At 45.1% G+C, this 15,956-nt stretch overlaps 1 long non-coding RNA gene across 1 annotated transcript; it reads right to left on the bottom strand.

Moving 5' to 3' along the window:
* Positions 1–4,163: 4,163 nt before the first annotated feature.
* LOC142560859 (uncharacterized) lies at positions 4,164–6,354 on the bottom strand. Its single transcript, XR_012823454.1, has 3 exons — positions 5,985–6,354; positions 5,009–5,185; positions 4,164–4,584 (listed from the first exon to the last, which is right to left on the bottom strand). It is a non-coding gene; the product is annotated as an uncharacterized LOC142560859 (long non-coding RNA).
* Positions 6,355–15,956: the final 9,602 nt, after the last annotated feature.

Below are 15,956 nucleotides of genomic sequence, written 5' to 3'. Positions count from 1 at the left end.
AGTAGGCTGATTAATGACGTGCTTTCTGTGTGCACATGACAATGGCGGCTAATTCAATTCTGGCCCCAATGTTATTCGTCCCAAGTCGGAATTTGAGAAGCGCTGTGTCATTCATAATAGCCAGCTCTGTAAGTGGCGTTGCCAATTTACCCGCATGCCCGAATATTGCTAATGGAGAATATTGGCTGCAAACATCTTTCGACGCGAACAACTCTAATCGTTCAAACGCACCTACAATATAGCTGTTTTTACTACTGTCTGCCATTAGGGCTTCATATGCATATACGCAAACTAGGAAGGATGTCTCTGCATCGTCTAAGCGAATATGATTAGGAGCGTCAGGAGGAAAAGAAGTCTCAAAACAGCAATACTCCAGGCTAGAGACGCTGCAGGACGCAGAAGTACTTGCTAGATCTCGTTTTCATTCCTCACTGCCCGAAAGCCGATACACAAAGAGATCGCGCTTAATGCTGTCATGACGAAAAAAATGTCGGTAAGCAAGGCATGGTAACGCACAACTAAAAGCGAAGTAACTAATAAAATCGTACGCGCATCAGTCATTCTATGTTACTCGAAGCTTTCATGAAGCGGTAGCAGAAAAATTTTGCCCATTTTATTCTCGCATCATTGGCCTAACGGAAACTGGCGCTCCTACATTTGCTCTTGCGCGCCCGTGATACGCAGTGCGGTGCTGTCGGCGACCATCGAAAAGAGCTAGCTTGAGTTAGCATAATAGAAGTACACCCGTGGTTTTGGCGTAATAGAGTATCGGGTTGCTGTACAGGGGAAGCGAGGTTCTGTCCTACCATCGGGCACGTTATACATTTCTTTTTTATTGAATGAACTATGCGCAAGGACAGCTCCACCCAGAAGTCCAGGTCATGAAAGTCCGCGAGCGGATGCAAAGAAAGGTTCGCTGTACGAAAAAAAAAAACAATGCACCAAGTTAGAATGACAACCACAGCACGGTATTAGAGGATAGCAGTTCATGAATAAAATTGCTCATTGCTTTGCTTTTACACGTTGCAGCGGTCATCGATACAAATATAAAGGAGCGGAGGTTATCGGGGCAGTAAACTATTCCAAACTCTATTTGGTTATGAGTAAGCTTGTTTGGAAGATTTTTGCACACATGCGCACACACATACATTTAGCAGCACGGAGAGCTCTGAAGCAGAAAACCCCATTTTCGTGACACATTCACCATGCAGAGTGATTTTAATTGCGCGAACATGCAGGCATACGCGCGCCTAAAGAGCACTGGATATATTGCAGCTCGCTGGGATTGGTTAAAACGGGGTACATAAGGTATGATCTACATCCAGTAAACTGGAGTGGCCTGTTGCAGGCACACTCTCTCAGGTACTGACGTGCCGGTCACGGTGCACATGTGTGAAGCCAGAGGCGGCCACCCGATATTGCGACCACGAACAGATGCGCACGCGCGGGGTGCGAGATCAAAAAAGAACGTCTGGTAGACAGTAGGTGTGAGAAGGAGAGCAGATGGGGCCAGTGCGAAAATAGTGACCGTCTGAAGAGGACATGCGTAAACTTCCTTGAATATACCCAAGGTTTCTTTTACCAGTAGTTAGTTTTGTTCCCGTGTGATTTATCCGCTGTTATTCGAGCCCTAACGTGTAAAGTTGTAGCGTTATCGTGTAATTCAAAAACTGCTACAAGGTCATTTTGTACAAAAGCAGAATTGTAGCAGCCGTCATTGCCTTCCATCGTTATCACGCGCTTCGCCCTTGTTTAAAGAAGAATCGAAATGCTGCTTTCGTTTTTTCTTCTTTTTTGTGTCCTTAGACACTTTATCGCTTCGGAAATGCTCGGCCAGCAGCATACATTTGCACCGTCATGCGATAAGAGCCCCATGCCCAGATACCTACACTAGACATACCCCCGTATTCACAAACGCCCCTCGACTTGACCCTCCACTCGAAATGCTCCTTGAGGGCGGTTTTTCATTTCACAAATCGCCCTCCACTTGAAACGCGCCTTGAGTGAAGGAAAGCTAGAGCGCTTTACTCGAGAATCTCAAGGTAGCCTCGCAGCTACCTTGAATCGCTCCTCGAGTGAAGTTAGTGCGTAAACATGGCTGCCTTGCGATCTGTCGCTCGCCTCGTCAGCATTTTCCGATGGACGCCAGTTGCCTCCGTAGCTTATCTTGGTTTAACCGTGCTGCGCATTTTCAAGGGCTTCGTTTTAGGGACCGTTGCAGTCCTCTGGAGCGCTTCGGCCCCGGAATTATTCCACTGCAGCGCCGAGACAGATCGGCCGTCCTGTCACGAAGACTGCGAGCTGGTGCAGTGATTGTCGTCTTACTCCGTGCATGAGCCAGTTGATGACCTGCACACGGGTATTCTTCGTGCCAGTGCTCCGAACCTACTATCGGCGTCAGTGCATTCACGTGTCAGTTCCGCATCAGTTCAAGCACGGCGCGATACATAACTGCGGCGGACTTCGAACTTGCAAAAAGAAAACAGCTACGAAGATTCCTGTCACCAGTGGGTGCATTGCCTGTGTGCGTGTGTCGCTTGCGCGAGCGCCGGCCGTCGCCCCGTCGGCGCTGTTTGTACTCAGGAAGATCGTCACTGCCTACGCTAATCCAAGGACGGCGAAACACGCCGCAGCAAAGCGAGCATCTTTGTAAACTAGCAAGTGCGTTCACTTTAATTTTTGCAATTTTCTTTAATTTGATGCGGCTAGTTGCGCTAAGGAAAATAAGAAATGGACTGTAATTTCGCGCGGACCGTGTGCAGTTGGTGCAATTTAAAGTCGTAAGCAATAATTACGTAATCCTTGCTTCAAACCATTCTGTTTAATTAGCTTGTCATCCCTATGAAGATCCAAGCTCAACGAGGAAGTCACCAACCATGAAATGGCATTCAGAATTATACCTGCACGTATACACAGGTTAATGTAATATTTTGTTCGAATAAAAGAGACAGAATAACAATACAACAGAGTAGAGTTTTGTGCATCACATTATTTTTTTATTGCGATAAATAAAGGTGTAGCAGTGTAGTGACAGCACCTTATACAGACAGTGCAAGCAAGTGGTAGCAGATATATCTCGCACACCTTTATTGCGAACATCCCAGCTTTCTACAGGGTTCATTATGTAAGTGTTAGATCGCTGTTGTCGGTCTTGCTGAGCAAGCGGTAGACCCGCTGAAAAATGTTTCTTTGCAAATAAAAATAAATAAAAACAGTATGAGCTAATTATAGTACAAAAAAATCGCGCTCTAGAACACAAACTTCTTAAAGTAATGTATTATTACGAAATGTAAACTAAAGAAAACGAATACAGTACTTAAGCTAGTTTCATGGACCTTCTTTAACATCGTTGTATGTTTATTACCAACCCCTTCTCTTTGCAGGAACCAGGTTGCCAACACACGCACGAAGAGCAACTGCCTTTCCAACTGTGCTGTGTGTGCTGCGCTTACATTGGTGTGCAAGTGGAGGAGAGGTCCAGTTAATGTCCTGCTGCACTATAATAGCCGTCGAAATATTCTGCTTAAGACATCTATCATTTTCCTGATATCCTACCCCCCAGCTCAAACGTCACCACTAAAAGCAGTTTGACCGCATGTATTTGCCTTCACAGACGCGTTGTAGCTGAATTCATTGTATTTTTCATCCAGATGGCCTTTCTTCAGTCATATTTATTAAGTCAGTATGTACCCCTTAATAATTTATGGTCAATTCAAGTGCCAATTTTTTTTCTAAAACAATAAATTAACATTATTCTCGCCTTTTTGTACTTTGATAGTATGCAATACAGTGTGAACTCTGATCCTACAAACAGAAGCAGTAATGAAGGAGAAGAAAGGGGGTTGACCGAGGGGCGCGATTTTTAATAATCATATCATGAGAAGCCAACAAGCAAAGTCACCGAAGACAACATAAGGGAAATTACTTGTACTTACTAATTGAATTAAAGAAATGATAAATTAATGGCAATGAAAGTGGATGAAAAAACAACTTGCCGCAGATGGGAAATGGTGCAGTTCTAGTAGTAGTAGTAGTAGTTAGTTCTAGTAGTAAAATGTAAATACACAAGAAAGTGGATGGGAAAACGGTGCCGCGGTAGCTCCATTGGTTAGAGCATCGCACGCCTATTGCAAGTTTTCTCAACCACTTTCATTGCCATTAATTTGTCATTTCTTTAATTCAATTAGAAAGTAGAAGTAATTTCTCTTCTGTTGTCTTTGGTGTCTTCGTTTGTTTGTTTCCAAGGATATAAACAGAAGGAGTAGTACTGCTGACAAATATATTCTAGACTAAAACACCATCTCTGTTCAAGACAGTAGTCTGTCGGGTGTAGCCACCCGACGGCATGCAGTGGTAAATTCTTGTAGAATATATGCTGCTTCTACCCTGCTTCTAGCTTCAGCTTAAGATAAATTATGACTGCCCGAACAATGAGTTTCTTCCATTGGATGCGGATGGCAGTTGGCTTCAATGGGGCTTGCAGAACTTCAGCAATTGACCGAGGTACAATACCCAGGGTAGCAGCGTGTCTTGTGGGATCCCAAAATAGGCCAAATGGTGATGCAGACTGTCACAATGACAATGCTGAAAAATACAGTATAGAGCGCATTACTACCGTTATTTCAGAAAAGCTGAGATCAACCACAAAGCTATGGCATATTTTTAATCTACACTTGCTCATGCTAAAGTAGCTTCAGCATGCCACAAAATACTGAAGTGCTGGCTACAAATACTACGAAAGTGTTACTTCACAATTGTGCGCAGCAAAAAGATCCTGTCGCAGCTGCAAAGCACCACGGGCAACTGATGACCTCGCCCATCATATTCATGCGATTTAAAACAAAAATTATATGACAGCTGAAGGGGAATAAAAAATTAATTTGATTTCATTGACCTGGCTTTTTCATGTTTGTGGTTCTAAATAACACGGTGTCCATTTCGCCATTTTGTGAATGTGGGGACACGTAACATGAATATTTTTACAAAGTTTATGAAAATAAGCACAGACTAATTAGCGGGTAGGTTAGTCAAGTACTTCTTCAGCGCCTAGCTTTCAGGGAAGCGAGCTGCTGCGATTTGTACAGGCAGGCACCATATCTATCGTTGCTTTCAGGTCTGCCAGAAGCCTTACTGTGCAGCGCAGGCGTTGATTTTTTCATCAGCTGGTCCTTCCAAAGCCCACATCCTGCACCAGAATGCCAAAACTTTTATGTAGACAGGGCGCTCGCGCGCTAAGTAAATTCAATATACCTATGCAACGGAAAAGAAAAGACGTAGCCCAACTAAAAATATGTCGAAATTGCGTGAACTTGAAAGCATAGTTTACGGAACGCACATCAGCTGCTACCACATAGCACACTGAAAAAGCTAAGACGAAAAAACAAATGGCGGTGAAGTATTGACAAGTGAATTTTCGGAAGATTAAAACATTGCGTAGCGCATATGTGAAGTGAGAAAGCACAGGAAATGCAGGCACCAATGCTGGCTCGTTGACCATATGTGCTACAAGTTGAGCAAGCCGACTGACCACCACGTCTTCTAAAACAAAGTACAGGACTCAAAAGACGCTTTTTTCTCCCAACCTGCTGGAGCTACGCACTCAACCATATACGCATTCTGCCACATGTATACTGTAACTGCTTCTCCTCTACCGAAAGATTTCATACGCGATACTGGAATGATCGTTGGATGCAGGCGCCGATCCGTACCTTCCACATTTTCGTTTAAAAAAGCGAAACCAACAACAGATTGTCGTGCCGAATCTGCCACAAGTTCCCATTAGCAAAAAAAAATATATATATATGTGTTTTGCACAAGCTTATGCTGCCTCGAATATGTTCCAGGTACTAATTAATGCCTGCAACATAAGCAACTGGAGTCAATCATGCTTGTGCACATCGGAAACGGCTTCTCGACAGCGCCGCGGCAACCTCAAGAAAACCTCATTAACATACTGTGCTTCCATGAAAAAATGGCTCACTCACCCATATTTTCTGTCCTGTTGTTGCGTTCAGCAAACTCGCAGCACCACTCGGTCTTGAAGGTAAACAAAGCTGCCCATCGGCCGTTCCATCTGTGGCCTCAGAAGTCATTCAGGCTCGGTCACCATACGCAGAAGGACAGAATTGCCCATCATAACCGCGTTTAACAACCGCAACGTCAGTCACCAATGAAACACTAGGAAACAAACAGCAGCGGACAAATGCCGGCGCAAATTATGAGCCATGAGCCATGCTCTCAGCTGTTGGGATGCGATTGTTGCCAGACCTCAAACACAGCTCCCGCTTGCTCTATCAGTCGAGCGCTCACAGTGGCAGCGTTGCCGAGATAAAGTTGTGCATTGCGCCGTGTAAATTGTTTGATTAGGAGGACGAATGAACTGAAACACATATTTGTCTTAAATAATGGGACCTTTAATAAGCGCATTGAAGAATAGTCTCGATATCAGACGCTTTTCTCGGTCGATACACTTCACTTAAGTCGAGGGCGCATTTTCAAGGCGTTCCTTGGCGGAGGAAAGGTGAAGTAGCGTTCATGAAACGCAACGGCGCCTTGAGTGAAGGAAGCCCCGTCGCCTCGACTTGGCTGAGTCGAGGAGAAGCTTCAAGTGAAGGCGTGTTTAAGAATACGGGGGATAAGCTTTCCTGTTCATCCATCGCACGCTTGAGAGTAGCCCAATAACAGTGCGCAAGCACACCGTCATAAGGTATTTTTTCACATTTCGCGGGCTTTCTTTGGAACGCGGAAAGAAAGAGCCACGTTAGATATATCGTGTTGGAAACAATTCATTGAGAGGTTTCTCAAGATGCCCTACAACTTTGCGTATCACACGTGGTGTCTGCAGCCAATACTTAGAAAGTTAATTATTTAAACATAACTAATACGTTAGTTAACGAGAAAATAAAAAAATAGCCTGAGTAACTTTAGGCCAGTACCAACATTATACATTTGGTTCAACAGGCGTCCGGAGTGCCTTTCATTTTTAAAACTTTGGTTCAATTTGTGTGGGACAACCTGTTCAGTAGATGGCTGTGTCTGATCTTCATGCTCGGGGCTACAGGCATTCTCATGGCTTCGGTTATTACGCTTTATCTGGGCCGCAATGGGACTAAATGTCCAAGCAATTTATACGTTTTTAATGCAGAAGGACTCTGCATGCCCACACAAACGCTGCACATTGCAATGGTTCCGTTTGTCCCCGCGTCCGTGGCGTAATGTTTTCCATATCGGCATTTTGTCCAAGAGCTCCTATGTTCGAATCCTGCCGTCGGAAAATTTTTATAATGCTTCCCTAGTTATTAACACTAAAGCATTAAACGCCTCATCAGACGGTGGCCTTGAAAGCGCGGCGTGCGGTACCGACAGTCATGTTAGCTCACTTCGCGGGGAGTTGCGCTCATGCCACCGCTCTCACGTTTGCCTTCTTCCACAGCTGGCTCCGATGCCAGTCGTCATGTCAAAAAATTTCAAAGTTAATTAAGGTAGAGCTATTTCGGGCATTCGAACCCACGAACTTCGGTAGGAGTCCAACCCTCGCGTTTGTGTGGGAATCGAACCCGGGTCCCTTAGAGCTAAGACGAAGTTTATTGCGGTACAGTTCATCATAATATAGTTAATTTATCCACTCGAACCTACAACACATGGTGGGTAGTCGCATCCACAATCTATCGCGCTAATAAAAATGAATTTATTTAAGGCACGTTTAATTATAGTAGCGTCAATTAAGGCAATTCAACCTTCGAGCTTTGTGGGGAGAAAACAAGTAATAAGAAGTTACAATGCGTTCTAATGAGATTGTAAAGCAATTTATTCAATGTCTCTTGAGCAAACATGCTTTCACCTTCACCCTCGTTGGCGTATGATAAAGTGACTCAATCTTTTATAGCGCCGTACTTTCTGAAAAATGCTCGCTGTAGTTTAGACAAACCCACCTCCTTCGCATCATACCCATACAGGAAGAACTGCCTTGCTTGTAGCTCTCATATAGTTTCATACGATTACTACAGGTAACCATGGCGCAAGTTTCCATGGGAGCATCAAGCAGGGCAGTTCACCGTAGTAGCATAATGATCACAGCGCCATAGTTCCTTCTAGTTATAATTTTAGGAAATTCAGTGTCCTATTTTGTATGAACTAACTCTAGAAATCATTACTCCTTGAGCACTTGGGAGAGGTTAAATATGTTTCTTTGTAGCTTGTCAAAAAACATAATTTATGATACCGCATTATGCGCTGCTATAACAGATAAAATAATACAAAATGTTAACATGCTATATTTAAATAATATTGCGCAAGAAAAAACGACACGGAAGGAAAAGAGGGCGACACACCAAGCGCAAACTTTCAACTAAGCTTATTGTACCACTGAAACTGATTTTATGCATGCGAAGCCGCGTATACCGCGCATGCGCTTGCATGAAAATGAACTGCGCATTCATGTAACAGTTACGAATCATGTGATGCTGCCTCCAAGAAACTTAGTTCTTTTTCTGTGAGAGCCAGACAAGGGAAGCTAACACACTTAGCACCCAATTTTGCGATCATCTGCGCTTCAGATATTTCACGGATCAGTAGGGTGCTGCTACGGGAAACAAACGTGCATTGTTCCTCAAGAGGTTTGCAGCTATGATCGCGACAATGAACCGCCAAGAAACCACTGGAGCCATTTTTTACGTTGTTGCTGTCTGTGTTCGCGGAGCCGATCATTGAGGCAACGCCCAGTTTGTCCAATATATTGCTTTTCACATGAAGGCGGGAGGTTGTAAACCAACCCGTGGACACACTCGACGAACTTTTGCGGTGATGCTTTCTGCACTCATCGGAAAGGACGGCATTTGGATCCGTCAACTGCAAAGTATGCCGAGCTTGTTGGGAGCAGAAAAAAACAACTTTTACATTCGCCCTTTGCGCCGTAAGCTTTGAAAAGCAAACTCAACGTTTGTCCTTGGCTGGATATCCTAGTGTGGTGCTAGTGTCAGTCGCGGAACGCATTTTAAGAGAAGCGCGTTCCAGCACGCAGAAGTCAGTTGCGGATGCCCCTCCCGGCATACGCCCTAAAGTAAGTGTTATTATACCTTACATGCACGGGATATCCCATAATTTGAAAAATATGGGCCAAAGGGCGAATGTAAGAGTTGTTTCTGCCCCCAACAATCTCGGCAGACTTTTCAGGTTGACACCCGCCGTGGTTGCTCAGTGGCTATGGTGTTGGGCTGCTGAGCACGAAGTCGCGGGATCGAATCCCGGCCACGGCGGCCGCATTTCGATGGGGGCGAAATGCGAAAACACCCGTGTGCTTAGATTTAGGTGCACGTTAAAGAACCCCAGGTGGTCAAAATTTCCGGAGTCCTCCACTACGGCGTGCCTCATAATCAGAAAGTGGTTTTGGCACGTAAAACCCCAAATATTATTATTTTCAGTTTGACGGATCCAAATGACGTCCCTTCCGATAAGTGCAGAAAGCATCCCCGCAAGAAAGTTCGTCGAGTGTGTGCACCGGGGGGTTGACAACCTCCCGCTTTCATGTGGGAAGCAATATATCTTACAAACTGGGCGTTGCCTGAATGATCGGCTCCGCGAACACTGCAACAATTTAAAAAATGGCTCCGGCGGTTTCTTGGCGATTCATTCTCGCGATCATGGCTGCAAATCTCTTGAGGAACAATGCACGATTGTTTCCTGTAGCAGCACGCAGCTCATCCGTAAAATATCTGAAGCGCAGATGATCGCAAAATTGGGTTATAAGTGTGTTATCTTCCCTTCTCTGGCTCTCACAGAAGAACTAAGTTTCTTGGAGGCGGCAGAACATGACTCGTAACTGAGTTACATGAATGCGCAGTTCATTTCCATGCATGCGCATGCGCGGTCTACACTGCTTCACATGTATAAAATCGGTTTCAGTGGTACAATAAACTTAGTTGAAAGTTTGCGCTTGCTGTGTCGTCCTGTTTTACGTCCGTGTCGTTTTTTGTTGCGGAATATCATTTGAGTAATGGATTACCAACGTGTGTGGGATGCTGCTCTGATGCTATATTCATTTAATCCATTACCATCGTTACGTGCTAATTTCATTCCGAAATTTTAATATGCAAAGCAAACCCCTGCAAGAACTATGTAAGCATTTGAACGCACTGAAACGTATTGCGCACCAAGTGTTTTTACTAAGTACTGCAAAAGAAGGAAGAAATGTTGTGGCAAATTAGAGCACAATGTGCAGGAAAGTACGTAAACAGGAAAGTCATCATCCACCTAATTGCAGCGTAAAGCTGTACATAAAGCTCCCAAAGGTCTTTATTGGAAAGAAAGCTTTGGCTTTCAAGAAAAATCGGTCCTTTCTCATATTTTTGTTCAGCAAAGCCTTATTTCTGCGAAAATAACACTCGTTCACTTTTTAGTTTCGTGCAGCAATAGGGTGGATAGCAATATTCCCCTTTCAAGAGTATTTTACATGCAATTTATTTGTGACTGTGTTCTAAAATACTGTGGAACATTACCATCTGTAACGGCTGTCCGTCACGTAGGTCTGTGTGCAGTCAAGCGAAAATGAACGTGAGAGACACGCGGACAGACGTAAACCAACGTTTATCGAAAAGGTCGAAGTAAAAGAAAATAAGCAGTAAACACCTAATACAGAAGGACAGTGACTAAAACAAACACAAGTCTGCATTAGGTCGTACGCGCAGCGTTCAGGAAACGAGTGCAAACACCTCGCAGATTAGGTTCCGATGGTGATTGCAGGGATTCTTGTTGGTGGTTGGAGGGATTGGTTGCTGGAGAATTCTAGTTGGAGGCGAGCGAAAGCACGATGACGCTTGTGGGAGGCGAGCCATGACGCTAACGGAATTGGTCATCAAATGAGGCTGGCGACGTGCCCCGGCTGTATTACCGTCGCCAGTGTACTTGAACGGGTGTGAGGTAGATAGCTTCCACCACCACAAGTCCACGTGCCACCTCGAGCAAGAGGCGGCCTCAAAGCAAAGGCGTCGGTTGGGCCTGAACTAGGCCTCGACCCGGACACAGCTTACGATGCTCCGACAGGCAGCTACGAGCACACAACAGCCAGACCTGCCCCGAACGGGGACACACTAGGCTCTCTTGCGCGTCTGCACCAACAGGCAGGCGCGTCCTCAGGGACGCCTCAAGTACCGCAGGAGGAGCTCCCGTAACCGCACACTGGTCCTGCGTCTTCCAAATCACAAGCGCCTCGCCTGCTCATTCGGCCCCCACCTCTCCTTCTTTCTTTTTCCTCTTGTTGCAATTCCTTGACGCTGCCAAACACGCAAGCTCTCCCTGGTTCGCCTTCTGCTTTTTTTGTTCATACTTTTCGGCACAAAATTCTAAACGCTCAAGATTTCTCAAATAAGTCCACGTTCACATAAATTAGGTCGTTGCTCGTAAATTAAGTCCTTGCACTATAACATTGTCAAAAGAATAAAAAAGCACCTCAAGTGTATTGTCTTTCGTGGGAAGAAAACTTTAAGGTATGTATTATGGTTGTATATATAGTAGCTGAATATTATGCCTATATGTGTGAAAGAATGTGTATTCTATATGGCGAAGGAATTGTTTGCTAATCTGTAGCACTTGTGGATGAATATGCTCTCTGTCATAACTCGCTCTTTCGTCACGGTCCATTAAGTTGTCATCCGTTTGGCTTTTGCTTATCCAGTTGCCTATTCATAGTTTCTTGCTTTTTAGCATATTGGTACTCGACTATTATATTAATAAAGGGAATATACCTGTCTGAGTTTCTCTTTGATAATTGTTTCTCTCCACCTAACGGGTTTCTGCAGAACTAATACGTCATGAATATTATATGTATTTATATATACACGTACCCGAGCACACGAGGTTTGGAAGCTCCAACGTCTAACCGTGGGCGGCTCAACCGTGTGCGGGGAAGAGGGAATCCTGGGGCTTGAGCCGATGCCGATTCAGGAGGAGGCAACGCACCCCTTTGGCCTCGGCTTTACGTAGACGGCGCCCCCGGACTGACCCACCCTCGGGAAATCGGTAGTTGCCTTTTCCTGCCTCGCTTTCCCTCCAACCTTCGTCTTACTCCACTTTCCATCTTTGCTGCCTTCTCCTTGATTCCCCTTACTTCCAATTTTGCGAGGCAGCAAGGGTTAGCCTTGTGTGAGTCGCCAACCTAGGTTATTTCACATTTGGTTATAGTGATAACCTACAGCTGGCGTTTTGCAGGGCCTATTTTCAGAGTCCCTGTAGTGTCCCCTTGTTGAGCTCCCCGGTGAATGGCTGGCGTTTTCGTCAAAAAAACACATTCCTGTATGGCCAGTTCCTTCCCCGCCTTTCCTGATCACCCTCAGCAAAGACAGCGCGCAGAAGATGTATTCCTGTTCTTTGGACGTCAAAGACAAAACTTTCCACGATTCCACGTCATTCATTCAGAAAAATTAGATGAACAAGTACTAAAAATGTCCCCATTTCTATTTTCCAAGTCATTAACTGATGCTCTTGGTCCAGGCTGCAAGGCGTGAAGGATGGCAAGTGGTGGTCTCAAGAACGAAAAGTTGCTCAGTCTAGTGTCGCGTGGGGGCCTTCAAGTGAGAGTAACTCCTCACTGCACTGTGATCACCACCCGCAGCGTTATTTCAGACGACGATTTGCTCCAGCTGACAAAGGTTAACCTCTTGGAGGGCTTCAGTGAGCAGAATATTGTCAATGTCAAAATAATTGAGATGAGGCGGGACGGAAAAGCAGTCGAGACCAACCACCTAACACACACCTTCGGTTCAAGTGTCCTGCCCCAGTTTATCCAGGCCGGGTACATCAAGCTCAGTGTTAGGCCATATGTACCAAATCCCCTCAAATGTTTCAAATGCTAGTGTTTTGGCTACAGTTAGCTACACGCAGCATGTAACTGATATATGCAACGGCTGCATGTCAGGACACCTGATAGAATATAACGGAAGTGAAATGCAAAGTTTGCACGAATCGATGATACGCGGTCCGCATATAACATCGCATGTCATATGGCGTGATAGCATAAAGATGATGATGATAATCATGATTTATTGGCATTCCCTTTGAAACTGGACGGCGACAAACAGTCACTTAGCGTGCTTGAATAATTTTGGTATGCCATATTTGTTTTGCAATACATCAGTATTTATACATCTCCATATTCTTCCTTTTCTTGCTCGTGACTTCTCTATATACCTTGTACCGCCACACACAGTACTGGTACATGCAATGCCACCTGCGCAATAATATTCAACTGCAATAGAACGCGTGCGCGTATTTGTGGTTTTCACGCAATCATGTGCGTCAAGTAAAGGGGCTTTATTGAACGCTACACAATCATGTTTACATACTATCAAAGGGGGCGTTACAGCCCCCTTTGATAGTGCGCGGGTGCATGACAGTGCATTGCGTCACATCTCCCTTTTTTATTAAATCAAAATCACTCAAGTTCTGGCATCGGATATCTTCGTGGTGGTCGGCGGCTGCGTTCGCTTCTACGCAGTTGTGGCTCGGTGGTTCCCACCGTGAGTCGATGTTCTTGAGTGGGCGGCAATGAGTCGGCCGCAGGAGTGGTTGCCAGATGGAGGTTTCTCTGGTGCGCTGTCTCTGGAGCCCATCTTCGGTGTCGATAATGTAGGCTCCGGGGCTGTTGGCAGGCTTGAAAAGTTTAGCAGGGGACCAGGTTTCTGATGGCATGCTGTACACTGTGACGTGGAAGCCATCAGGAAGCTCTGGTAGAAGCCCTGTGTCTAGGTTGTAGAAGGAATGTTGTTTACTCCTGATGTCGTGGAGTCGACGCTGCACTTCTTGAGGGCGTATGGTATGCGGTCGCAGGTGGCTTTCCGTGACTGGTAGCAGCGTCCTCGCCTTTCTGCCCATAGTATCTGCATCGGAGACCCCAAGTAGAAATTCATCATCATTATCAGCCTGGTCATTCGCACTGCAGGGCAAAGGCCTCTCCCATGCTTCTCCAACAACCCTGATAATGTACTAATTGTGGCCATGTCGTCCCTGCAAACTTCTTAATCTCATCCGCCCACCTAACTTTCTGCCGCCCCCTGCTACGCTTCCCTTCCCTTGGAATCCAGTCCGTAACCCTTAATGAACATCGGTTATCTTCCCTCCACATTACATGTCCTGCCCACGCCCATTTCTTTTTCTTGATTTCAACTAAGATGTCATTAACTCGCGTTTATTCCCTCACCCAATCTGCTCTGTTGTTATCGCTTAACGTTACACCCATCATTCTTCTTTCCATAGCTTGTTGTGTCGACCTCAATTTAAGTAGAACCCTTTCCGTAAGCCTCCAGGTTTCTGCCCCGTAGGTGAGTACTGGTAAGACACAGCTATTATACGCTTTCCTCTTGAGGGATAATGGCAACCTGCTGTTCATGATCTGAGAATGCCTCCCAAACGCACCCCAGCCAATTCTTATTCTTCTGATTATTTCCGTGTCCTGATCCTGATCCGGGGATCACTACCTGCCCTAAGTAGATGTATTCCCTTACCACTTCCAGTGCCTCGCTGCCTATTGTAAATTGCTCTTCTCTTCCGAGACTGTTAAACATTACTTTACTTTTCTGCAGATTAAATTTTAGACCCACTCTTCTGCTTTGCCTGTCCAAGTCAGTGAGCATGCATTACATTTGGACCCCTGAGTTACTAAGCAAGGCAATATCATCAGCGAATGGCAAGTTACTAAGGTATTCTCCATTAACTTTTATCCCCAATTCTTCCCAATCCAGGTCTCTCAATACCTCCTGTGAGCACGCTGTGAATAGCATTGGAGAGATCGTATCTCCCTGCCTGACGCCTTTATTGGGATTTTCTTGCTTTCCTTATGGAGGACTACGGTGGCTGTGGAGCCGCTATAGGTATCCTTCAGTATTTTACACACGGCTCATCTACACCCTGATTCCGTAATGTCTCCATGAGTGCTGAGGTTTCGACAGAATCAAACGCTTTCTCGTAATCAATGAAAGCTATATATAAGGGTTGCTATATTCCACACAATTCTCCATCACCTGATTGATAGTGTGAATATGGTCTATTGTTGAGTTGCCTTTACGGAACCCTGCCTGATCCTTTGCTTGAAAGAAGTCTAAGGTGTTCCCGATTCTATTTGCGATTACCTTAGTAAATAGTTTGTAGGCAACTGACAGTAAGCCGATCGGTCTATAATTTTTCAAGTCTTTGGCGTCCCCTTTCTTATGGATTAGGACTATGTTAGCGTTCTTTCAAGATTCCGGTACGCTCGAGGTTATGAGGCAGTGCGTATACAGGGTGGCCAGTTTCTCAAAAACAATCTGCCCACCATCCTTCAACAAATCTGCTGTTACCTGATCCTCCCCAGCTGCGTTCTCCCTTTGCATAGCTCCGAAGGCGTTCTTTACTTCCTCTGGCGTTACCTGTGGGATTTCGAATTCCTCCAGACTATTTTCTCTTTCATTATCGTCGTGGGTGCCACTGTTACTGTATAAATCTATACAGAGCTCCACAGCCACTTGAACTATCTCATCCATATTAGTAATGATATTGCCGGCTTCGTCTCTTAACGCATACATCTGATTCTTGCCAATTCCTAGTTTCTTCTTCACTGCTTTTAGGCTTCCTCCGTTGCTGAGAGCATGTTCAATTCTATCCATATTATATTTCCTTATGTCAGCTGTCTTGCGCTTGTTGATTAACTTCGAAAGTTCTGCCAGTTCTATTCCAGCTGTAGGGTTAGAGGTTTTCATAAATTGGCGTTTCTTGATCAGATCTTTCGTCTCCTGCGATAGCTTACTGGTGTCCTGTCTAACGGAGTTACCACCGACTTCTATTGCACACTCCTTAATGATGCCCACAAGATTGTCCTTCATTACTTCAACACTCTTTCTCCACTCAAGGGCTGCAGCACAAAAATTCACTGTACCGATACCTCTTCAGTAGTTTTTTAGCTTCTTGAACGGCACGTTTAGCCATTCCGTTTG

The sequence above is a fragment of the Dermacentor variabilis genome, chromosome 10 (genome assembly GCF_050947875.1).
Source record: "Dermacentor variabilis isolate Ectoservices chromosome 10, ASM5094787v1, whole genome shotgun sequence".
Lineage (NCBI taxonomy): Eukaryota > Metazoa > Arthropoda > Arachnida > Ixodida > Ixodidae > Dermacentor > Dermacentor variabilis.
This window is presented reverse-complemented; position numbering and strand designations above follow the sequence as displayed.